Source organism: Anas acuta, chromosome 4 (genome assembly GCF_963932015.1).
Source record: "Anas acuta chromosome 4, bAnaAcu1.1, whole genome shotgun sequence".
NCBI classification, from domain to species: domain Eukaryota; kingdom Metazoa; phylum Chordata; class Aves; order Anseriformes; family Anatidae; genus Anas; species Anas acuta.
In genome coordinates this window covers 18409330-18435890 of record NC_088982.1, presented here as the reverse complement: position 1 = coordinate 18435890, position 26561 = coordinate 18409330, and the positions used below count along the sequence as shown (strand labels likewise).

Genomic DNA, 26561 nt, shown 5'->3' with positions numbered 1-26561 from the left:
TCCATGCTAGAATAGCTGCAAATAGTAAATCATACATTTAGTTACATTTGATTGAGAGAGTTTATTGCTCATGTGAGCAAAATGTCTAGCCCCAGGCACAGTGCGGGTAGTTACTGCACAAGCATGCCACCTGCAGCCATGCCAGCATACCCAAACCCCCTGGTACCACAGCGTTCACTGTCCTGAATAGGAATTGGAGGTCACGCCAGATTGTGTTGCAGTGCAGTGAAGTGGGCTAGAAAGAGGCCACCCACCTCATTTGCACTTGCGACTTACAGTAATCGGTGCTTGAATGTCAGTGCGTGGCGATAAAGGGCTCATTTACCAACCCCCCCATGCTGCGCGCACCCTCTTTCTGCACGTGTGGTGGAGATCATTGTCTGTAAGATTACCCACGGTACCGGGGCCTCTGGTAGCCTGGGACTTCACGTTATTTTTACATCTTTTTTTTTTTTTCCTCTTTCTAATTTAATCTTGTATGCTCCAGTTGAGCTACATTAGTGGATTAGAATACAGTATGATCTTAGGAGAATTCCACCACAATAGATAGATAGTTGGATGGACAGACAGACAGATGCAAGTTTAAAGCACAAGAGGATTTGCATATTTAGTTCTGCTTTACAGGCTCCTTTAGAGAGTGGGATTAATGATCTGCTAAATTATCACAGTTGAGAGTCTTCAGCATTAGTGTGAACGCGTATCCTGCTAGAGCTAGTTTTACAACTTTTCCAGAGACGTTTACAAATCTTACGGGGAGGAGGGGGGTGGCTGGGATCTGGTTGTTGATAAAGCAGCTGGTGACTGAAGGAGAAAGGAGAGAAATCAGAAAATCGTCCCTTTCCTGGCATGGCTCAGAGCCTTTCCATCACCCAGAGCCTGCATTTACAGCGTGAGAAGGAAGAGCGGTCTCCAAGGACTGTTTGCTTTCTGAGTACCCAAGATGCTATGTTAAGCACTTACTGCAAGTTGGCTTAGAGGAATGGCTTCCAAAAGCATTTATTTGGAAAGGGAAAAACAGCTCATGAAGGCGGATGAACTTCAGATGCCTGACACATCTTTTGGTCCCTGTTTTTAAAACAGTGTGCTTTAGCAAGGTGTGCTGCAGTAGAGCTCAACTCTGAAGAGGAGGATCTGGGGCAAATGCCACTACTGGCTGAGCCAGCACCAGCCTCATAAACTTCCCTTTGATCCAGCCATTAAAGGAAAGAACATTACTTGGCATATTTCTTGGTTACACATATTGCATTCTTTGGTCCCATTAAATAATAATGAATAATAAATGGCATAGTTTGGAACAAAATTCTGCACAGCTCAGTAAGAGAAGAGGGCTAACATCATACCTTCAGCATCTCGTAGAGGAGGATGTGAGTGCATTCTAGAGCCCTGTCTAGGGCTAGAGGTCTTTAAAAAGCAGGGAGTGGTTTCCATCCATCTAACCGTTACATAATGCCAGTTTTGACAAGGGTCAGTAGAAGAGAAAATATGCTCACACTGCAGTTAGGTAGGAAAAAAGGGTGCTGGATACTGCAATGACACTAGGTAGTCTTCCCACCATATCCAAGTTATGTATTAGAGGTAGTTTTTCACAAGAACTATGCAGGAACGTAGGCTATCCAATTTTATGAACCAAATTTATGCTCCAAGATTTATCCCACTTAAATTAAGGACTCAAGAACATCGTTGTTTTCGTTTCCCTATGCAGTAGAGGGAAGGATACAGATCCTTCCACAGAGCGATTCAGGTTTTAATTGAGCCAAGAGGCATTTATTTACATCCACTGGCTGCCGGCAACCCAGCTTCTTTATGTCAGTCTTGGTGTGTTCACTCCTTTCCTCTCTGAGTTTAATGCGATACCCAGAGCAGGTATTAATATAATACCCAAGAGACCTGCAAGTGCCGGAGAAGGAACATCTTTGTGAGAAACAGATTATTGTTCTTGGCACACCAGAGCCTGAGCCATCCCCTGAAGGCGGCAGGAGCCTCTCCAGCCTCTTCGGGCCAGCTCTGGGTGAGCAGCCTGGGCAGCCGGTCCCAGCTGGCCGGCGGCAGACGAGCACCAAACACTTGCCCCTGCTCTCCCTTTCCTTGTGAATGCCCTAGCTGCACCCAGCTTGTTTGACCCTGTCCTTTTCGGCTTAACAGGGGGCTAATACAGGGACGTGTTCAGTGCAGAGTGGCAGTTTGACATTGCAGAGATGAACGTTAGCTGGGCACGTAATGAGATTCGAAATCCAAATCTCTTCCTGAGGGTGCAAAATGTGCTGTTTTAGGAGGTAGATGTGGGGTGTGCTGCAGTTCGTAAGGACAGAAGTAATTCAGGAGTAAAAAGCAAAATATTTGTTGTCATTGGTTTTCCATTTTCTTTTAAATTTTCTCTAATGCTGTCTTTCTCTTTCATATTTTTTTTGTTTTACTTTTTTCCCTTTAACCCCCTTCCTTCACACAACAGCCCCTTTCTCCATTTCCTTTTCCTCTCCCTGCCCTCTGTCCCAGCCGATACCCTGCCATGGCTTTGCACAGCTCTCCTTGTTCCTTGGCGGTCCCGCTGTCCCCCTCGCAGTCTTATCCCACTGCAGCTCAGGAAGGATGCATCCCTGTCAAGGAGGATGCCTTCACATCTATTGGAGCTCAGCAACAGATTTCCCTTCACCTCATGTTTGAGCAGGACATTTTTACCATTTTCTCAGTTAGTTCATGGCCAGTTAGTTGCTGGGCCTTGTTTTGTGTTAATTGTTTGTTTGTTTGGTTGTTTTTTTTTTTGTTCTTTTTGTTTGTTTGTTTGTTTTTTAACATCTTGCCACCCCAGGTCACCACTGTTTGTGAAACTTTGCACTCAAAAATTAAGCAGACTGGTCCCTTGTCTAAAAAAAATGCAGTCTAAAACAGCAGAGGGCTGTACCAGGAGGTTGTATTGGCTCCCCCTCAGCCGGCCTGGCCCCTGGGCACAGGAGACGAAGGAGATGGATCCCTATCACTGGAAATTGCCATAAGGCACCTTGTGAGGGAGTTCATAGATCTGCGGTTGGACCTCTTGTTTTTTCTTATGCTTTTACTCTCTTTTGCTGCCTTTCAATGCACATACTGACCATCTCTGTCCCCCTTTTTTTTTTAAGCTTTGATTTCACACACCCGTTTCTCTGTTTCCCTTTTAATCATTCCTCCTTTTGACCCCGTCCTTTTTCTCCAGCCCAATATTTGCTCTCGCTGCTGAAAGGCTTTGCAGCCCTTGTGCTCGGCCCCGGTTTCATTCCCCTCAGGGTGCCCCACAGCCAGCGGCGTCTTCGCCCCTCTCCTCACTCTCTGGCCTTGCCCGGCCTAACTCACACATGCCCACCGAGCAGCAAACGCTGCACGAAAAGCAGGAGTCACCCCGAATGCCCCCACCAGCAGAAGTGTTTCCTTCACCCTAGGGGCTGGCTGGTGTTAAAAAAAACCCGAGGGGACCCCTGGCAGCTCCAGGCAGGCGCCCCGTAACAGCCGCACGCGCTGTCCCGGGGTAAAGCTATCTAAGCCAAAGTTCAGGTGAAGGGCAGCGGCGTAGCCAGAAAGTCATGTGGCTCTCATGTTGGTTAGTATGTCACTTTGAACAGCTCTTATCTGATATTATTATGACTAACCCAGTGCTGACAGCATGGAACAGATTACAGGAGCCATGTGATGATTATTTAAGGCATCACTGGGTATAACGTGCGTCTGGCATTAACCCCTTCGGCCTGGGCTGACTGGGTTCGTCAACGACACCCACGGAAGGCGCCCTGCTGAGGGCTGAGCTTACCTTGCTTTCCACCTTTCAGACAAGACTGTTTTTTTAATCATTCAGCTGTTTTAACCTGGCCCTGCAGGTCAGAGCAGGTTTGTGGGTTATGAGTGCTCTTTTATTCCCCTAGATTTCCTTTCTCCTTTTTTTTTTTTAAAAAAAAAAAAAAAAAGTATTAAAGTATCAGTGGTGACAGCTGCACATATTTTGTATTTCTTGTGGCAGCACGTGCCAATAAAATTCAGAAGCCTTTTTGTTTTGTTATGGTTGATCTTTAAAGTTATTGAGAGCGGCACTGAAGTCATAGCTGGCAAAATAGACCTCACTGTTCTGCATAAATGTCAGCAGCGAGAAGGCGATACTTTCCAAGAGGTAACGATTTACACATTGAGCAGGAATGCAAGGCGAGCACACGTATTGTACCCTTTAAACAGGCTGACACCTGCACAGGGCATTTCAAAAAACAATGCCAAAAACGCGGCGTTATGTAAAGTACAATAGCGGCGGTGGCTGTCGGGCTGTTCTGGCAGATGTGTGAAACGCGGTGTGGCAGCAGGCAGCGGCCCGAGCCGGCGGGTGGTGGTGGTGTCTGCCCGTGGGGTATCCGTCAGGTAACTTCAGAGGCGTGAGGAATTTAAGCTCCACTCCTGGAAACGCGTGTCACATGAGTAACTTTACTCGTGTGAGTAATCCTGCTCCCGGGAGTAATCCCCGGGGCCGCTGGCGAAGGCACCCAGGGCTCACGTTACCCCGGCAGCACTGCAGCTAAAGGTGAAGTGCTTGCAGAAGGGCCGGCTCGCTTCCCCAGAGCACGTGTGGCCGCGTGGGGAGGTGTGTGTGTAGGGTGTCTGGCAGGAACAGGCCACGCAGGGTGAATAAACTGGCACACCTTTCGTCTCGCCTGTGCCGGGCGGTTTGAAGCATCCCCTCCCCTCGGCTGAGTGTGTCTGCAGCGTGATTTCATCTCCTGCCAGCACCCAGACCGGCTGGGTCTGAGGCTAAACATGAGGGGTTTTGTGTCAGCAAGGAGGGGGGAGAGCCTGCGAGAAGCACTGGAGGCCTTGAGAAAGTTTAGGCACTCGGATCAGCTTTCCTGTGTGCAACTGGGAAATGCTGGAGTGTGAAATCAGCGTTATCAGGCGTGTTAAAGCCTTTCCCTGGGTGGCTGAAGCCGGTGGATATTGTGCCACTGGTGTGTTGGGAAGTGGAAGAAAGCCCAAAAAAAAGATGTTGCATGAGGAAGAATTCCTGCCCCTTCCTTGACCCTTTCTGTGCTACTGTATTTCTCTTCCTCTTATGGCTGCAAAACCTCAGTCTCAAAAACTAAATAAAGGGAAGAAGGAAAGAAAAAGAGAGAAAGAAAGAAAAAGGAAGAAAAAGAGGGAGAAAGGTTGAGAAAGGAAGTCTGGAGCAGGAAACCTGCAGTTAATATATTAACTCCTCCCTCCATTTTAAACTCCTGGCGAACCCTATCTGCAATCGGAAGGATTAAGGACTACAAAATATGGTTGAGACTAATTACAAGTGAGACTCGAAAGGCCCGGAAGGTTTTGGAAAGGGGCTCAAAAATCCCTCAGAAGGGGCCCTGAGCACTCTTTGTTCAAATTATTAAAAAAAAAAAAAAAAAAAAAAAAAAAAAAGGAAACAATAGAGAAACAAAAAACCCCTTTGGTTCTACAATAGTGACAGCACACGTGCAAGTGAGTGTCTTGGAAAAAAGCAGCCTTGTGAGATTGGCATCATTTCCTGGGGGGCAGGCTGTGAGACTGCAAAGATGGCCCTGCTGAGGTGGGACTTTAATTCCTCTTCCAGCAAGGCTGCAAAAGGCAGAACCACAGGGGTAGGAAAGGAGAAGTGCTAATCCAACTGCATAATAGTGGTAGTAATAGTAATAGTAATGATTCATTATGAGTTTTGGTGGGTACTTGAGCTCGGTTCTCAGTGCACTCAGTAACTGTAGTCAATTCATCCTGCATATGTGTATCATCGTTGCTCCATCTGTAAAACATGAATGATAAATTGCTAATGTGCAGATCTGTGATGAGCTTAGATCATTAATATTTTGCATTGCTTGGAGATCCTTGATTAGAAAGTGCACAGAAGGCTAAAACATTACTTTCTTCTTTTCTGGAGCTGAATTACTCATGTTCTGAAAAACCTATTTTCTGCAGAGGGTTTATGAAATGTTTGTCCTAATGCTCATTTATCGTGAGTGGCACTGATGGAATGTGTTCTGGTGTGAAGCAGATGTATCTGTTTAATAGTTTACTTTGATGGCTCCTTTAAGAGGTTTCATAATCTTTATATTTTACCATTGAGTTTGAAGTTTTATGCTCCTTTAACAGGTGTATTACCTTGATCAGATGTTTTCATTTTAAACTATTGACTTATGAGCACATGGCCTGCAGGGATTGATGTGCAGCAAATTGATTCTTTTTTAAAGATTTATTCCTATATTCTCTTTTTATTTAGTGTAGGAGTTCACTAGAAAACATAACTGCTTGATAATCGTTAGTAAAAAGGAAAGTGCCCCACAATGAAAACCTTTATTTCCCTTAGTTTAAAAACACAGCTGTAAGAATAGGAACACACTTAGAAAAATCCCATCTAACATCAAACAGGTTAGTTTTCTGAGTGAACATTTAACAAAACCAGCTTTTTACACATTTCTTTGCCACTCACAGCCACTATTGTTTTTGTGCTCTTTTATTGCTCAGAGGGTTCAAGCTATTTGAAAAGGATGTGTACAAAGATTACCTTAAAATGACTCATTGTAAAAGCTCCCTACCTGATGAATTTGTACTATCGGAACCAACATCCATTTTACCAGAATCCACTAAAAACGCTCAATCTGTCCAGCATGTGAGAAAGAATGCAGCAGCATAGTCCTGCCATGAAAATAGCTTGTGTAATCAGCGGAATATAAATGGCAACAGCATCTTGTACTCCCTTTTATGATGGTGGAAAGAGCAGGAATTCAGTGGGCAGCCATATGACCAGGTCCTGCATGACTGAGAAGCTCCCATTTTTGCATTGTGCTGTAGCACAGCACCTCGCGTATGCAGGAGGAGGTAAATTGTTCCCATGCCTTGTGACCAGACTTTGTCTGAAGAAAGAAGCAGAATAAAGGGCCATTATTTTAGCAAAGGCGTTAGAAACCTGTGCAACTGCTGGATGCATTAATTAACAAAATATTTTCTCATAATGGCTAGCATCCTTCTGAAAATGAGAGTGGGGAAGCTGCTTGAAATAAAAAACTGCATATATGTCTGAGTGGCTTATAGTTTTAAAGCACTGCCTATGCAGACAGGAGAGACAAGGGCATGGCAATTACTGAAGGTTTAATACAAGGATAAATTCAAAGCCAGTTTATCTCACGTGTGAGCCTCCTACATGGTTTCTGTGCTGATGCCAACATGGGTGCCGTTGGTTACAGCCCCGTTGGAGTCCAGTCTGCGTTGTTGTATGGAAAAAGTGTGAATGGGTCAGGTCAGCCCTCTCTGAATGATAATCCACATCATAAAGCTACTGTAAATGATTCAGCATGGTTTAGTATTATTTTCAGCCAGTGCCCAGGAGAGGCCAGGACTGAGCTAGCATTAAGAATGAATTGTCCATGCTTCCCACTCTTGTATAACTGCGGGTTCAGGTCACAGAGAAGTACAACAGGAAATGAGTGCTGCCTCCTTCTGCTGTGTAGCATGCTTGTCTTCCATAAGCAAAGGTTGTGAACCAGGATGGAGGGATTTGGACTAGGGCTATAAATGCATTCTGTTTTCAGAAATCACTGTAGGGCTTCCCAGAGAAACTCAGTTATGGTTCTGCTTGTTGCCAGCACTTTTAGGAAAGCTGCTAAATACCCTCAATTTCTACAGTAACCAGGGTCATTTCCCCCCCCCCCTTTTTTTTTTTTTTTTTTTTGATAAGTGACTGGCATATTGAGTTTGCATCTCTCATTTTTAAACGGATTGAATGTGTTAATTTAAAGCCAACATTACAGTTGAAAACAGGTTATTCCTGCAAATGGTGGCCTTTGGGATTTTTGCCAGTTCTTCTTTGAACTCTTTCTAAGGTTTCTTTGCAATATTATTATTTTTTTAAGATGTTTTTTGAGGTCTGACTAAATTGCCATGTTTATCTATCGTCATCCTTAAAAGGGTCTGAATAAGTTACTGATATAGATCCCTAAATGATTTTAATGTGATTGTAAGAGGCTACAATAAGGCATACTGGGATGCAGGACTTTAGGAAGGGACAGACCAGGAGGGAGAAAATTCACAAAAAGCAGAATTTGTACTTCCTAATTATCTAAACTCTGCTTTTTTAGCAGCTGCATTTAGGCTGGAGTGATAGCTGTATGATTACTCCATTTCATTGAGAAACAAACATGAATATTGTGGAGTTTTACTTATGTGCAAATGAAAACATAAAGCAGAGCTCTGTGTACTTCAGACTTGGCTAGTGAGCCCAGCCAAGAAGAGATGGAAACTCTGCCAAGCGCTTTTTCAATGAAGAGTTTTCTTGAAGTTTTAGGAAGGGAAGATCAGAGCATTGCAGACAAAATTGCTGATCCCTCCTCAAGGCATTACTCTCTTCCCTCTGTTTAGGACCGTCCTGTAAATATGGGCTGAGCTTCTGGCAAAGCCAGGCTGAGTTCAGTGGCTGTGGCTGTGCATGCTGCCCGCACACAGGGACCAGTTGACTTGGAACCGATATGCAGCGAAATCTGTTGAATTTTGTTGTTGTGTTTTCAGGAGTTTTGAAACTTTGATGTTCTGCATTGTTGCGAATGGATGATTGCAGTTCCAGGGTAGCAGGGAGATCCAGCTGGAAAGCTCAGTGGTGCTCATTTCGCTGTCTCATGTTGGAGCTTATGCTGTCGGCTATAATGTCGTGGTAGTGTACGTCCCATACTTGCCTCACAGAAATGTCAGTATCTTTTTTTTTTCCTTCATTTTCTTACTAATTATATTGTCCTTCCAAGTAAGAATGTACTCCTGCACTTACAGACTGTTCTCTGCTTTAGGACAGTACAATCCCATTATTTCAGAGGGGACTGTGCCCTAAAAGAGTAGAAAGAAAAAAAAAAACACCACATTTATTTCTGGTTTGGGACTTTTTTTGAACTTCTATATATAAAGAAATGCCATGAAAAGCCCATAGAGATGGAGTTCATTATGTTAATCCCATCTCTGAAAATGCTCCCGTGCTTAGGGCCTTTGTTGTCAATGAAATGTCAGCGAGTGGCACGTACAACATGTTGTTCAGACGTCAAAATGCCGCAGCTGTACGACCGTGATGTGTTTTCTACACAAGAGCTGAGAAATATGGGAGGGATTAACATTGGGTGCAAGCCCAAGTGTTAATACTGAAAACCAAAGGAAAAAAAAAAAAACAAAAAACAACTTACAAAGAGTTTTCTTCAGCACATTTGTAAATATTGGTTGTCATTTGTCGTACTTGGAAAGGGCTCTGTGCACACCTCGCAGTCGGTGTCCTCTAGTTTACTCAGGAAAGGCAGCGTGCTAGCTTGCTTTCTCCAAGGGGCAATATCTTCCGAAGGGTTATTGCCAATGTACAGTCTAATAATTTCAAAGAAGGGCAAAATCTAAAAAATTGGGACCTTTAGGTGCCATAACGTAGTTATAGCCATTAATTTATCATGCTTTTGATAATACGGGGCCAGGTAAAATACCAGAAAGAAAGTTGCCCTTTTAATACCAACAAAGGGGATTTTTCTTCAGCACTGAGTTGGTCACGAAATTGTGGATTTTTTACTGTAAAAGACCCAGTGCTTGTTTAGCACAACTCTGACTGCTTTGGAGGGGTCCTTGCCTGTTGTGGGCACACCTGGCTCCAAGAAAGCAAGCCAAATGCATTTCTAGTATGACCCTCCCTCACAGAAAGCATACTATTACTGTCCTGCAGATGTCATTTATAGGTGCAGCACGGAGACAGGGACTAAAGGACAGCACCATTTTTCATTGTCCTAAGCCCTAAAACAAGAGACTTTGCCAGAGCCTGGACATGGGCTCTGGATGACAGTGACTGTGAGCTGCTAAGCTACTCCTACCCTAACTTCAAAGTAATAATTTTCCTACTTGTGCTGCAGCTACATCACCAACTCTGCTTTTCACACACCACTGCTAACCACCCATCTGCATCAACACCAGGTCTAGGTTACAGGCAGCTTCTACTGATTTTCAGTAAAAACTAAATATAGTGGAAGAAGGCCTGGCCATGTGATGCTAGATGTAAAACTTGTGAGAACGGTGATTTAGTTTAGGACAGAAGGGAGAGGGAGGAGGAAAAAGTGGCTGTTTCAGGTCATGTAGGAACCCCTAGCCTAATCCATGACCACAGCATCGTCACCTCCATGCAGTTTTCACACTGATTCCAGTGACTGGCAGGCAGATTATTATTCTTACCGTGTATATATTATTATTACATGTACATGTGATTTCCTGTAGCCTTCCCACTCTACCTGACTGGGTCAATGTGTGCCCTGGGCACAGAGGGCATGCGCTCCGCTCTGCAGCCCCATCCACTTCTCCCTGGAGTAGCTTCGTTAGGTTTCATGTAATTACGGTCGATGTCTCGCAAAAAATACTACGAGTTATGTTTTATGTTCCTTTTTGACACCCTGCGATAGGGCTCCTTTCAGCAAGTCACCGTGCGCAAAATGTGGAAAGATTGCAGCTGGAAAATTAATTTCATTTGTATTTAGCCAGGTGTGGGTATTAAGAGACAGCCAAAATCTGGCATGATAAATCCTCTTCCAGGAAAAAAAAAAAATAAAAAAAAAAAAGTATCTGCATTCTGGGTTTCTCCTGTCTCCCAGACTCTTATTTTGTTGTTTCACTGAACATGCTGGTGCTGCCAGGGTCCTTGCAGCCCTTCTTGTTTTGTCTGCTGCTGGTTCGTGTGCCGATTCAGTAGCTACAGTAACGTCCCTTCCCTCCCTCCTTGCCTCTTGCCTTCTCTTCCCTTCCTTTCCCTCTCTCTTTCCTTCTCTTTCTCTAAAATGGGGGCAGGCAACCTGAAAAATAGTTTCACCAGCACATAAAAAGGCAGCCGGCTCTGCATGTAGTGATTCAGCGACAAACTCTTTTATCAAAACTCATTTTTATCTATGTGGGGCATTTTACGTGTGACACCGGCAGAGATGCTGTCTTTCTGCGGGGTTTCTGGATGTTGCACGTAGCTCCAAAACACCCTGCGTCTTTGGAAAAGGCCTCGTTCACTTGGAAAAGGATCTGGCTTTGGCACGGGGTGCCGGGGCTGTTGTCAGGGCTCGGGGCTGTGGCATGGTCTGCTGGGCTAAGTTAGGCAGCGGCGCGGGACTTTCTAAGAGTAGGTACGGGGATGAAGAGGTGCTACTTTTGCACAGAGCCCTTGTGACTCCCCTGACATTTCTACTTGGAAGAATCCCCTTTTTAAGGGCGAGAAATAGTTCAGTTTGTCTGCTTGGCCCTCAGCGATATGTTCCTACCTCGCACTAATGCCAGTCGTATCAGATCGTTCTAATTATAAATGTGACAGCTCTGAGAATTTTAAAATCCTGCTTGTTTTTTGTTTTTTGTTTTTTGTTTTTTTTTTTTTCATGCGATATGTTGCAACTCCAGAACAGAAAAGTTGCTGGTAGGCTTAAGCAGGTTATAAGGCAGGGCTTTAGCCACAAAACCACCTAGTCCGCGCCTGGATTGGAGCCAGGGAGTACATCTGCTCTGTATCTCGAAGAGAAAAACGAAAGTGTCCTGTGCTGCGAGATTGGTATCAGCGGGATCCCCTGTTTCCAGCCATGCACATTTGCTCTAAGTCATGAAATTAATTAATGGAGAACTTCTCATGTAAAATAGAGCAGCAGTTCTGATTTACGGGACTTCTGCGCATTTGCAACTATTTTTCCCCCTCTGGCTGGAGCCGTATCAACCCGTTTTGTTCCGACAAACGAACCAACAAGCATGTATCGAGCAGAGATTTCGGGGACCTGATCCCCGGGAAAACCTCACCATTCCCTCCCTCCTATCTCTGCCTGCACACCGACGGGATGTCCCCCTCTCTGGGCTGCTGAACCCCCCCGGTCACGCAGTGAATCAGCACTTATGGCAGCCTCGTCCCTCCTGTGCTGCAGCACCCGGACCACTCCTCGCCTGCCCGCTGCCCCCGAGCAGGGACGCAGCCCTCGAGGCTGGACTTTTCTGGCAGTTTTTCGAAATAGGAAGGAGAGGATCCGAAAGTCATTCTGGCTTTGGCTTTGTTTGGTCGGGGAGGCTTTTCGCTGGCAGCGAGGCAGGAGGTATTTGCAGCCTTGTTTCCAGCACCGTGTGGGCATTTGGATAGTTTATAATAATAGGGGCAATAATAATAGGTGCAATAAATACACTAAGGAGTAAAAGAAATAGAAACCAGACGGGCTGCACATGCATTCACCGATCTTTGCAAATTTTGTGAAACTCTCTGAAGTAACTGCAAAAACTAAACAAGGCTCCCATAAACACGAGCTCTCTCCCCTCTCCCAGCTTGTTTGCGAATCCTTTCATAGGTCGCCCTACCTGAAAAAGAAAGGGAGAGAATGGATTTCTTGTGTTTATTTCATTACAGGGAAGATTTTCAAAACCAGAAAGGCCTCTCGCTCGGGGTAACCCCCCTGGAAGCTGCTCAGTTTCTTCCTGTGCCTTTGGAAATCTCCCTCAAATTATTTATATCTTCCCTGGTGTGGCACTGCAGAGCGAGGGGGTGTTTGTAGACCCTCTGCGTGGAATGAATAATACTGGAAACCACAACTAATCTCATTGAGCTATTTGGTGAATAAGGTGTTATTGAATTAAAGGCTCACAGCATGGCCCACAGGAAAGGCTAAGTCCTGCTCCCACTGGAATCTGTGGTAAGACTGTTGTTAATAGGGTTGGGAACGGCAGGATCAGGCTCTGCGTTTTGCTTTGAATGCAGTTTTGTTAAATAGTACAAGAAATGAAAATAGTTTGCTTCCAAAAAAAGAAGTTTTCTCATAACCAGGACCATAGCAATACACAGCAAGACTCAGGTCCTGAACTGTGGCTTGTTGTTGAATGCTTTTTTGCTGTTTATATTCAGATCTGAGCTCAAGTCTCTGCTCAAATCCTTTGTGTTTTTTCCAAGTGGTTCTGTAGGCATTGTTTTCCTTAACTTCCATTGATTTAAAGAGTTAAATAACTGAAGGAACAGGAACCATCTAGTATTGCTCCTCTTCATCAGATAATTGGCGCTTTGCAGGCCTGATATGCAATATGTTGATTACTGCTTTTGTTGTATTAAGGAGTTTATTTTTACCGTACGCCAGACCTGCTGCAGATCAGTCTCCTGCGCGCAGTTCATTAGATGTCTTGGATGGGGTTTTCAAAGTGATGTCAACCTTGCCTCTACTTCAGCAATGAGTCCTGTAGACCACGATGCAATGCATGCATGTGATGTCTGTCAGCTTGAGCAAGAGAGACTTTGGAGACATCCAGAGTTCAAAACACGAGGTTTTGGGGCTGGCTCCAAGCCCCCGTATTGAACAGGCTGTAGGTGAGGTGTAGAGCACCCTACAACACTCATGCCCTGGCCAGCAGATTACCACCCATCGCGGACTCTGCCATGCAGCGAGTGGTGGGGAATGCTGCATGCAGGTGTTGGCCCCCAGAGGTGTGTGTGCAGATGAACCGAGTCTGTATTTTCAGAAGTGATCCATTGTCTTGGGGATTAATGCGAAACTCGACCGGCCGGTTGCTGTCTGCAACCGTACACCCTGTGACTGCCCCGAGTATTCCGCATCCAGCGGTGTGGGCTTGTGCTGCTGAAGGTGATGGCGGTGGAGAGGATTATCTTATTTTTCTGTTTACTTTATTAAGCCAATTAGAAATGTTCTAGACTAGGAGGTGTTTTTTCAGGTCTTATGATCCCATTAGTTAAACAACGGAGGGATAAGTGAAAGAAAACAGGCTGGAGGAGAAGCTGTGTAAATAAGATATAATACCTAACTTTCGGTCTGGTAGCATCTCGCTGAGCGGTCTGATTATTGACTGCCCAGCCAGTTCTGCTGATACGACCATCATAAATTCATCTCTGCTGCTCTTTTACTGATGCTAATGCCAAAGAACCAGAGGAGCTCTAGGAAAGGAGAGCTGGATTCAATTCTGGTTCATGAATCACGTATTGAATTGTCAGGAAAGGAACAAATTCTGCCCCAATTGCCTCTATAACTATGATAGGTTGTACTCGTGTGTCTCAGGGCAGAATATGGTCTGAAATGAAATAGATGAGGTCAAAATCTGTTTTCATTGATCACAGAGAAGGCAGTGAAGCTGTAGAGGCAAATGTGACAGCAAAATATTGTCAGCAAGGCCATTCCTCTTGCCAGTGATGCATCATGGCAGAAAGAAGGCTGCTTGATTTTCCACTTTCATGATGTGTTAGGAGGGTGGATAAAAAAAATAATCTTTCCATAAGCGAGCGAACTGAACTGAAAGTAAGACATAATGATTGACACGGAATTGCAAGCTGCCATCTATATGGAGTCTTTTTGCGTGAGAAGAAAAAAAACAATTGAGGGGCATTTTGTTTCTGTTGGGGGAAATGTTATTTATTTATTTGTTTGCTTACATTGTTAGGGCCTCGCAAAAGGGAGACGAGAAATGTGGTTCCGTGAATAATCTTCCTTTATTCCATCATATATCCGGCAGCCCATTCCATAAAGGTGACAATAATAAAAAAAAAGCAAGGGACGCAATATGAGAAACAACTTTCTGTTAGGGAGGATGGCTTTATAGAATAGATACTGAAGCAGCAAAGAACTGAAAGTGGTTTCTGAGAAGTGTTGACCTCCTTTCGTGCCACTTACTGTGAATTAAAGCTGTGAGTGAGAACTAGTTTGGGCATGTGGTACAGCACTTACAGCAACTGCTGCCAAGGAACAAGATTTGTGTTTCTAAGGAAATGCAACAAAAGAAAATGGTTTAAGAGGCAGTGGCTGTCACTGTGTTAAAAAAAAAAAAAAAAAAAAAAAAAAGGCATCCGTGTGCAGATAGGAAAGTAAGGCTGAGGTGGGTTATTTTATACACGGGTTAGTGTATGTGTGAATTCTAGCAATGTGAGCTTCAAAATCAAGCAACTGCGGGTTGTGGAGGGTATAGCATATCTCACACTGTTGGAGTTTACAAAGTCAAGCTAGCTAAAATCGGTTGTGACCTGCTCGGCGCATGTGATTGACTTGTTTGTCGTTCTTTCATTCTTACGGGCATTATTTTTAACAGCGACCTGCTATAGGTTAAGGGATACATTTAAAGCAAGGAAACTTGGGGCTTGTGGCTTCTTGGCACTCCTTTCTCAGCAAACCAAAAGGCAAAAAAAAAACAAACTCCAGCACTTCTGAACCAGCGCTGGCAAACAGTATCACTTACCCTTACCTTTAGGGTTATAAATATCTTAGGACATGACATCCACTCACTGATTTGTAGCAAAGATGTTATGAGAATTGTTCATGCACTGAAGTTTCATTAAGGGATGAAAACCATAGCAAAACACCGAGCAAAAAATACTGCTATATTTATACGGCGTCTTGACTCCTTTTTTTTTTCCCCCCCTTCTCGGTTGGAAAGGGAACCACCTGTCTCCTTTGCTGGTGTCAGGCTGCTCCCTTGAGACTCAGGGCTGTTGGAAGGCACATGATACTGTACATATTTACACCAAGCCCCTATCTGATTGAGATTGGGCTACGAGACCCGTGAGTTCACAAGTTTCTTCATCATACTCTCATGCATTAAACATGTGTTTGAACTCTGGCTTGAAAGCCGTGTGATCTTATGATAGACATATTTATGTAATAGTTAAATGAATGATCATGTGCTATCCAGCTCCTTTTCCATGCAAATGCAGAGGAAATTGAATATTATAATATTTCAGTGAGATGTCCTCAATAACAAATTACTGTTTAAAATAACCAATATTTGTATGTATATCAATTGCCTAGCAGTTATTTTCGTCTGCTATTTGCATGATATGGAAAAGACTTTTTCTAGCAAACGTTTTAAGCTACTTGGTGCCGCTTTCCTTTTGGAGTGATCACAAGGGTGCACATTTAGGGATGTATTTTCCATCTGTTTTTTTGAAGCTGGCAAAGCACGTAATTTGGAATAGAACAGAAGAAGTCTGAAAGTACCCAGTTTTGAGTAAGTCTCTGCTTGAGCCATTCTAGGAATCCTTACTCTGTAGCAGTTTGTGGAAACGAAGGACTGTACCGTGCCCTTGGGTGCAATAAATAGACAGGCACGGCTCAAGGCTGGGGGGAGCCCTCTGGGAATGCCCAGGGGCACAGAAGGGCCTGGGGGTGGCAGCACAGATGGGCTGCGGGCTTGCTCAGGTGTCCCTGTGGTGTTTGAACACCTCCATAAGCCAAAATTGAGCTTTGCCACAGCTGTGTCCCTCTGCTCGGCCAGAAGCATCTCCTCTGTTCCTCAGTCTGGCTCGCTGCTTTTTTGGGACTGCTGGCTGCTTGTGATGAATAAGGATGATTTTGAAACTTTGGGTTAGTAATGTCCCTTAGGTCTCAGGTAGCCCTAATTCAGCCCCAAGAATGAGCTGTGTTTCTTTTTGTCATAGTCTAGAGTAGGATGGCCATGACACAACTGTTGAGCTGCTTGCATCTCCTGAGCAGTTCAGGTATAATTGCTGGGTTGTGGCGATGCCTTCTCACTGGCAAGTGGATTTTGTGGAGGGCTGGGAGCTGCTAGGTTGCAGTGGAAAAAACATATGGGAGGGGGATACTGAAGGCAGCACTCCTGGGGCACCACGAGACTCGGCTTTTTGTCAGTGCACTCCCATCTCATGGTGGGACAGAGGGAGCCATCAGGGTCTTCAGCTCCAAGGTCTCCTTCCTCTTGTTTCTGCGGGGATTGTGATATTTTTAGAGCAGCTCTTGGCTGTACATGACAGACACTTGAAATGGACTTTGAAGTATAAGGAAAAGCTGGTCATCCCTATCCTAGAAACAGAGAAGTTACGACTAGAAAGGAATTCTTGGGTCATCTATTTCATCCTCATGTGCTAGCACCATTTCTTTGTATACTAAACCACTCAGTGTTGTAATGTATGATTGATATTAATTAGGTTTCTGCAAAGTACTGCACTCCTCAACTTGAACTGAACCAGAAATAAATATATTGCCATATATTTACATTTTATTAGTTGCGAAGAAGAATAGGATGAAGGCACCTATGTGAAATCCAAAGTATGAGCTTCAGATTGAAATAATGCCAGCAGTGCCTTGAGATTAATTTGGTTACTATGGGTACAGAATAAGAAATAGTATACCATAATGTAGCTATGTTTACTGATTCATTTCTGGCATTAAAAACTAAAGCCACATTATATATGCAACAACAGTCTTTTCTTCCTTGGAAGAAGAAGGTGGGTACATTTTAGTAATTAAAGTGAATGTTGCCCTCTGAAAAGTGCCAGTACTCTACTGGAAGAAAAGCTGTGATCCTTGTACAGGATCTGCCCCACCATAAGCAGCAGAGCTGCAATATACCGAAAGAGAGCTTAAAAAAAGAGGGAGGGGGAGAGAAAATCCTACCACCTCGGGAAGCTTCTAGTCTTCCACCGCTTCTTGTTAAATCTCTCTTGTAAAGCGATAACATCTGGTTCATATACCATTCAACTGTATTGGTCAAACATCAGTTTTCCAGCCTCGTGCTACGTGTATCTCATCAGTATGTAAGAGACGGAACAAGTTTTGCATCTTAAGATGTTGAAAGCTGGGTAATAATAAAATAATTCAATGGAAATACCATATATTCAGAAAGCAATTATTTTAAGGGGTTTCAGTTTTGACATGGCTAGATTAAGTATGAAGCTTTTTGTTTTTTATACTGGCTGTCAAGAATGTTGTTAAATACTGATACCACCTCCTAAGAGAACAACTTTTAAATACCAAAATGAAAAGGATAAGCATTAAATATTTTGGTAGATATATTGTGCCATAATGTCTACTGCCTTGTTCTTAATACAAAGCACAGTAGGGCTTAATTAAAAAGTGATTGTACGATCTATCACGAACCTGCATTAGGGATATGGATGCCAAGAAAATTAAGTTGAATAGGTGGTGATAATGAAATCGATATTTTATTGAATAGTTTTTATTCCTATGCCTTTGTTTGCTGTTCTTGCCTCCCTGTCAGCAGGTAAGACATTTTCCATCCAAAATTCTTTGAAAGAACTCATTTAGTCTGTTGCTTCTTTGTTTCATTGTTTGATCAGCGTAAGTTATTTTGCTCATTTTTTGACAGAGCAAAACGTCTTGATAAACTTTTGACTCTGTTGGAGCGGAGCTTGACAGTAAACAAGAACAAGTCCTTTCGAGCTTGTTGCTGGGAGTAGCTGGCTAACAACGGGTACAAGGGTGATTTTCTATTGCATGTAAGCAAAAGCCACAGTCACTACAAGCCTCCAGGGCAGCCCGCAGCCTGGTTTAGTACAGATTTCTCCTGAACCCACTCCTAGTGTGGTTTCAGAACCTGATAAGCAGAGTGTTTAGCAGTAGCAAACATGAAAATATATTAATTGGAGCATAATACCCAGGGAAGAACACATACCATAAAAGCAAGTGAGTGTTTGCATGGCCTGGGCCAGAATCACCCTTGTTACAACTTCATCAACTTAAATGCTATTGATTTTTCAGGTACCACTGACCTGAAGTTGCTTGGATTGTGCTCGGGATGAATTTGACCTATGCTGTTAAGGCCAAGCAGAATCACAATTTAGAAAGTGCAATGCAAAGAAATAGCTACCACGTATTCCGCCGGGTTGTAACTCTACACCCGTCAATCAGGGCTCGGGGCACTGTTGGAGAGCCTCATCTTTAAATGGTTAGAAGTGTGTCCGCCAGCACTGTAGCAAACAATAAGACAAAAGAGCACATTGTTCTGTTCCCCTTCATATTTTAGGAGGGGTACGTTGCAAACAGACAGCTCGCTTTTCTGAGCAGAGCTCCTGGGCCAGCCAGCACAGCTGCATTTTCGCGTCCTCCCTTGTCAAGTTTGGTACCGCCAGTGTTTGTGGTGAACTCAAACAGCCCTGCAGAAAGGGAAGGCTGCTTTTGATGGTCTTGCTGCCCGTCCTGAACAAAACAAATCACATATCGCAACGTGCTGTGCGTTGGGACTAGCAGTGCCTCTCATGCCTCAGCGTGGCGTGCAACATGGGGCAACGTGCTCGAAGAGGAGGCAAGCACAGCACAAGGCTCGGAAAGCCATGAGAGGCACTGAAAGCTTGCATTTCTGGTATGCAGCAGTATAGATATTTGAAAGGTTAGGTTCTGTCTATTTTTAGGTAGCCTTCACGTTGGGACTGATCTAAAAATGAAGGTGATATAAAAATTGCACGTGTCTCTCCTGATTTGTCAGAGATTTTTGACAAAATGCATAAAAAAGATCGTTCTCTAAATCAGAGAGATTTTTTTTCTGAAGTAAAGCCGTGCCTCTTATTTAGAAGAGGAGCCTTTATATTTCTGATTAAAATGCCAGTGCCGTCTATTTCACTCTCAGATCAGCATTTTCAGATTTTAGCAAAGTTAAAGAAATATGACTTTCCCACTTATTGTTTGGGAAGATTTATTCACTTGTGTAAATGAATTTTAAAAAATTGGCAAGGCCTTTTATCTCATATAAAATAAATCTGAAGATAAATGATCTTTTCCGCTAACATCACCTATCATTAAAGTGGCTAAATGAAAATCAAAATGCGTTGCTATTTAGCGCCTGCTCTCCTTTTACGGGAGATGAGATTGAACATGTTTACTGGGCAGGAATTGTCAGCAAGGCTTCGATTTATAGCATTGTCCGGGATACAAATTAACAACACACAAATTAACTACTGCCATGTGTTGCCCCACTCTACTTTAAATGTGGCAGCCCAGTCTCCCCAAAGTGTACATCTCTGGTTTGCTTTGCAAACGCCTATGCTGCCTTAAAGAAAATCTGCAAACAATGTGATACTGTATTGTATTGAGCTGAAGCGCAAACATTTTTCCATGTCTTTGTAAGCAGGACTGCATGTGAGAATGAAACAGCTGGAGGTCTACCTCCCCAAAACCCCAGGGGAGGTGTCACAGCCATTTCTCCATTGTATGCAATCTTGGTTTAATAAATTGGTAATAATATGATGATGAAGTGCTCTTTGGTGTTGGTTTGCTGGTTTTTCAGAGTTGTTTTTTTGCTTAGCAACTCTTAACATAAATTAAAATAATCTTCCATTCTGACGTTTCCTATTTTTGCTTAGTTCTTTGTTCCTCAGAGAAGACGGGTAAGCCTGGAATGGACAGAATGGAAAAGGCACGCTGCGGGGAGGTCTCTGTTTTAGTGGGAGTGCTTTTGCTTAAATACGTTGCCCTGCCTTGCCATTCTGCATGTGGAGTTCGACGGAGCAGAGACTACAAATAATGTTTAATTGTGTCAGATTGTCGGGGAATTTTACGACGGTAGAGATCCATCAGGGATAAACATGAAAGTAGCAAACTTGCCTTATCTGTTGATTGGCATAAAGTAATGGAAGTACAGCCATAGCTCTTTTGGGGAAGAGGTATGAATCTTTGCTGGTACCCACTTATAAAATAATGATGAGACTAACCAGTGCCCCAGGGCAAATGATGTTCGGCAAATACTAAATTTCTCAGGAGCAAAGATACACAAAATGGTGATAGCAGATGCAATCTCAGCATTTCTTCCCTGCTCCATTCACAGGGAAAAGCTGGGGAAGCCTGAGCAGTATCAAAAGGAAAACCAGAGGAAATGTGTGGAGGAGTTTCTGCTTTTAACTGTCCTGGCCTCATCTTCTCTGATAAGGTCTGATTCAAAGCCTCCCTAAACCTGTTTAAGAATCCCCATTCCCTTCCAAGGGATTTGGAGCAGTGACCAGTTCCAGCCTCTTTAACCCCCATATTTTACTGAGTTTTCTTGTGCAGGTAGGTAGACAAGTGGTCTGGATAAAATAATTAAACTAAACTAAACTAAAGTAAAATAAAATAGTAATTCAGACCAAGCCTTCATATTGCTAGCCTTTCTCCCCTTCTGTTTCCTTCCTGGTTTGTTTGGCCCTGAGTCAAAGGTGGGAGAACTGACAAATTTCTCGTCAAAAGCACTGCTAGCAGAGGGTCAGCCTCCGAAGGTTTACAGCTGCATTTGGTACAGCTAATAACCCCTGGGCTAAATGCTTATCTGCCTTTATTTCACTTTTCTGAATTGGGGATGGAGGCAGCATGACATCTCTTGCCATTTGTGCAACTTTTTTAGATTAATATTGCAGCTCCAAGAAAAATGAATAATTGGACTTTTGAGCACAGAGTGGAACCATGAAACCTATAGGGATTCCTCTAGCACTAGTCGCTAGTTTGCATATTGCAAGTTAACTGCAATTCATGAAGACTTCTGACTAAAAATAACCCCTGGGCTCAGTGTTGGCTGGCAGGAGCCACTAGTTAAGAGGTCAAGCGAAGCTGATCCTTCAGGAGCATTGGCTGTTGCAGTGAGGTAACCCCATCTCCTCTTGGCCTGTCCTTGACTGACTTGGGAAAACGGGGCGCAGGGGCTGTGGGAAGCTGAGGCAGCAACATTTGCTGTGCTCCGGGGCTGCTGGAGGCCAAGCAGCCTGGTGCCCACCACGGTGCCAAGCACTGGTACCCACCTACAGCCTGCTCCCTGGGAGCTCACCTTCCTTCACTGCCCAGCATGACCCAGAGAAAGGGTTACTTACAGGGTTACTTGGCTCATGAGCACAGATTTCTTTTTTTCTTTTTTTTTTTTTTTCTTTTTTCTTTTGTTCTGAGTAATATCTTCATTTTATTTTGTTTGCCTGAGATGGTAGCAGAGTGTGTCTGTGGCCTGTGTTAGTAAAACCTGATCAGATGACTACCATTCAGAATTATTTCCACATTATACTTTGTCTTAATATGAAAAATGCCAAGAGCTAGGCCCGAGAAAAAAGGCTGACTCAGTTCCACTGAGCTCTGTCTGAAGAAAGTCTTATTTGAAGATGAGAGATGTGTTGGTAAGGCTGTCTGTCATCTCCAGTTTATTAAAAAAAATTGCTAGGAGGCACTAAAGCTGTCCACTGCCTTTCCCTCTGTTCCTTCACTCAAAGGTGCTTCATTCACATCGACTTTACCATAGCAGTTTTGTGTAAAACAAGATTTGATTTCAGAGTATTTAAAGGTTAGCGTCTCTCCAGTGCTGTGCTGCACTCCACTGCAATCGCTTCCCCAGCCATTTTGGAGAACAGATCGGAGATGTTATGAAAGTAGGTGAATTTCTTCTGCTTTTTCTTCAAGGCCTCCATGAAGTGGAGCTGGCCGGGAGCTTGCTCTCCTGTGCCGTGGCAGCCAGGACACCACGGCTCCATTTCCAGCTGGGACGTATCAGCAGGATGGCAGCCTCGCAAGTCACTTCAGAGAGCAGTTTAGATGGTATCTTTGGAGCAGCCTCGGCTCCCAGCACATTGCTCCGGGGAATCTTTCACCCTCCCTAGGGTATCGAGTCCCCGGTGATTGTTCCTGGGATTGTCCTGCAGGTCCCTCTCAGAAAAAGTTAGTAAAAATGAGATCGGTTTTAACAATGAACAAGCCGGCAAACGAGCTCCAGGGCAATACTTTGGATGCCCCAAGGGAAACGATGCAAGGTAATAGGGTTAACAGGAAGAATCCGGGCGGGGTTTCCAGGGCCTTGTGGAAACTTACAGGCTTTATACCTGAAGCTTTCACAAGCTCTGCCCTTGGTGGCTGGAGCTGGAGAAGACAATTGCCCATCCCCTGACGGGCTGTGCGAGCATCCAAGGTAGGCAGGGAGGGCTTTTGGTCTCTTCCCAGGGCTCAAAAGAGGCAAAAAAGAACTTTGTGATTTCTCTTGTTTCAAGGAAATCTCAGCAGTGAGGTGAGTAAAGGAGAGATGACCAAAACCTGCACCAGTGTAATTTTGGTGTGGTCCTGCCTGCATGAGCAGGACATGGCAGTGTGCAAGGAGCTGCAAAATAGGCATCTGTTTCCTTTGCTTTCCTGGGTGTCTGCCCTCAAACTGCACCAAAGCCTCCCCAGGAAACTGATGGGCTCTCATGGCTCCGTTTCTCAAACATATAGGGGCGATAAATTTACATGTAGATTCTCTTTTATAGATGAGTCTCTCTGGGAAACAGTAACACCCGAGTGAAAGACATTGTTCATGCTGCTTTTAACAGGCCTGACAAGCTGGATTTTCCTGCAAATCATACAAAATGTGGGTCCTGGAGAACATATGCTCCAAATGTTGGGGGAAACAAGTGATAAATGTACTTTTTATGTAATCAGCTGGAGTGCCTTTGCCTTTCTTGTTTTAGTAATGAGTAAGTGAAATATGCTCGTGAAGAGGGAAATGCTCGGGGAGGTATGAGAAGATTTAGGAAGATTTCTTTCAGTCGGTACCTATGTTCCTGCACTTCAGCACTCCTGAAGGTTTTACAAGCACCGAGTTACAAGGGGTTGCACGTGTGCAAGCCTGGTTACCGCTGATAATCAGCTGATCTGCAGGAATAGTGAATATTCGCAGTCAGGCCCACCCGCATGGGAACAGGCGAGCAATTTCCATTGGCATCCAGCACTGTTTATTTGAGCCCTCAGTATGTGGAGGCAGATGTGGCAAAATTCACCCTGGTGTCAGTAATGTCAGTAACGCATCACTGTTCGGAGAAAGTTATTTTGGACTCGGTAGTGTACCGCTACTCAGACAGCAGCCCGTGGCCCAGGGCTCAGCCAGAAATTTATTTGGCCCCAATCTCTGGAGCCTTTCAGAGAGCTGGTACTGAGCACCGTCGTGGTTTCTCTCTGTAAAAAAAAAAATAAATATAATAATAATAATAACTGCCCTAGCAAAGTTGGAGAGGGCACACTGCCTTATTGCATTGTAAACTTACTGCACCAATGAACCCAGAAGTTCAAGGAGTTTTTATGCTGGTCTACGCTGCTGGCTGCATATTCTGGGTAAGATGGGCTGGATAAATAAGGAAAAGAAACTGACAAGGAAAAAAAAAAAAACACAAAAAACAAATAGGATGGAAGTGGAACAGAGAGAACAGAATGGAAAACAAATACAGAAGGACTGTGGAGAAAATAAGAATAAAGTTGCACAGGAGGAAGATTTCTCATAAAAAATTAATAGGGTACATATACTTTATATAGAACACCATTCACACTAACACACCTTTGGAGTGTGGTTTGATCTTTTATAAATACGTAGTTGGCTTAGTATCTGCTATAAGGACACTCACAAGTGGAGGGTCGAGGGGAAAGGGTGTCACTGGTGGGGGATCTGTTTTGCAAACCTCTTCTGTTTTTTTAATTCAAGTTTGATTGCCCTTACTTCACTGGTATTAGCCAACTTTGCTGAAAATCAGCAAGCACCACAGTCTGGAAGCAAAGGAAGAAACTTGGTCGGTGTTGTGATGAAGGGGCTCAGTTTTGGATTTCAAAGTCAGGGGGCTGCAAGATATCTAATATATCTGAGATATCTAAGTTACAGGGAACAAAAATGACCACAATTGGGGAAAAAAAAAAAAGTGGGTGAAAGAATAAGAGAAAGAGACTGAATGAATGCTGAATCCAGGAAAAAGACAAGGACAGAGAGCTTAAAGACTTTGGTCCTTGAATCCTCTTCCCTGTCGTTGCCAGGAGCCATACCTTGCAATCCTGTTAAAATATGGATCAGGCTTTGGGAATCTGCCCCAGTGCAGTTGGAAGGTTTACCAGTGCATTCATGAATTATGTCCCATGAAGAAGGAGAAGGGGAAAAAGTGGAGAATTGCTGAGACTAGGTATGGAGTAACCTGGAAAGAGGAAAATGTGGTGAAGGAGGGGGATTTTACAGCAGGCATTTCGACAGAACAGGTTGGGTCAACTGGACCCGCAGACTTCACCAGCCACAAGAGAGTTCTCTTTGTGTTTGTTACGGAACAAAATCGTGTGTGCGTACTCAGATATTGCCCCAGAAAAGACGTTTGTGCAATTCTTTCATGTTGTCAAAACACTGGGCAAGAGCACTGCTAAAGCTGCTGGGGACTTTTCAGAAGACAAGGTTTCTTTGAGGAGGGAGGCTTAGGTGCTGGCTCTGTTTCACGGGCTTCATTTACATGTGCTGAGGCTGCGCAGTTCCCAAGCTACGAGCCCATTGCAACTGCCTTCCCCTCTTTTCTCCTCCTAGACACACTATGCCCAAAAAACCCAGCACGTTAAGACATGAAAAAAGGCCCTTGTTAGTAAATTTATATATATGGCCTGGGTCGGACAGTTCGGTTAAAAATAAATGAATTCCTCCCGAGCTGTGGGGAACCCTTGTTTAAACCTCGTGGTCTTTTGTAGTCTGAATCGTGCTTGGCATCCCTGCCAGGTGGCACTGGGGCTGCCAGCAAAGTCCAAGCCGCGGCGTGGCTGGGGCCGTAGGACAGCTCTGGAGGACTCGGTTGTTATTACAGATGGCTTGCTCTGCCTGCCATGTACCAAGAAAGTTCTCCAATCTCTAACGCTTGCACGGTGAGAGCACCGCTAAGGTTACAGTTTATATTTATCAGTTAACTTGCTAATTTGAAGGGAAAGCAGTGAAGTGGAAATGTAGAAAATAGAAACAACATGAGCAGGTCAAAATATCCAAAACAGCAATATAAAATGTTCCAGTGTAAATACATTTCTATAAAAGGTGTGAATGAAAACTTCAAGAAAAAAAAAAAAAGATGATGGATTCGGCACAGTCAATGAACACAATTATAAGTAGGTATTGAAGGAGAATATTCCACCAGCCATGGATCCACAGATAATAATTAATAAGAACCGACTGCACTTCAGGCGGGCAGGTGCCCAGCATTATTTCACAGCTGACTGTTCGGAGGGTAGAGGTACTCACCTTTGCCCCAGATCTTAATAATTTACTGCAGTTTTATCATTAAATCAGCATATAATTGGGAAGGAAATTAGGTTTTTTTAGTCGCAAGAGCAAAGCAATGCCGTTAATTTAATCATTCGTAGGAAAGGCTTTCTGTAGTCGTTCGGTATTTTGCTGTGGCTTTTTTTAATTAAGTAAAGTAAAAACAATGCCATTTTTGTCATCTGTGCTTGGTGAAAATATGACAGTGTGATGTGATTTGCAACTTAAGCACAAGCGGGGAAAACTGGCAATAATGAATTACAAGGGAACACAAATAAGCCGAGAATGTATCTGAGACTTACAACAATTTCTGAAGTTTTTAATATCTGTGGGAAAAAGGCTGTTTCAAGAACTGTTCTTCTTTTTATTTATTTTTTCTCTCAGCGAAATCGTCATAGCCTGGTATAATAATTGAATTCATTTAGCCTTTAGAATGCTCAAGTTTGCAAATAACAATGAAAATGAATATTTCATGACAAGGAGGATGATCAATTATAGTTTGGTGACTTTGACTGGGAGCCCAGCGCGATGGATCCAGTGCTTACATTTTTACAAGACTTTTGAACCCAGCTAATTAAAACAACACAACTCCAGAAAACAAGGAGGCAGGTGGGGCTAGTTAAACAAGACCTTTATTTATTTGTTTTTCCTGATGTGGGAAGTGTTTTGCAGGTATATTTGGTACCTTGGGTTTGTTATGTATTCAGTGGACGGTGCCACCATAAACCAGTTGCACCTGCAGCAGCAGCCCCTGTTGTCTCAGCAAGCGAGCTGCTCAAACCAAGAAACCCTCCTGTTAATGGCAGGTTGGTGTTTTCAAGTGACAAGGTTTTTTTTTTGTGTGTGTTCCCAAA

General features: G+C 43.8%; 1 protein-coding gene across 2 annotated transcripts in view; it reads left to right on the top strand.

The window, feature by feature from the left end:
- Positions 1 to 26561, top strand: part of PPARGC1A (PPARG coactivator 1 alpha) — a 359215-nt gene that overhangs the window by 266211 nt on the left and 66443 nt on the right. The window lies entirely within an intron of this gene.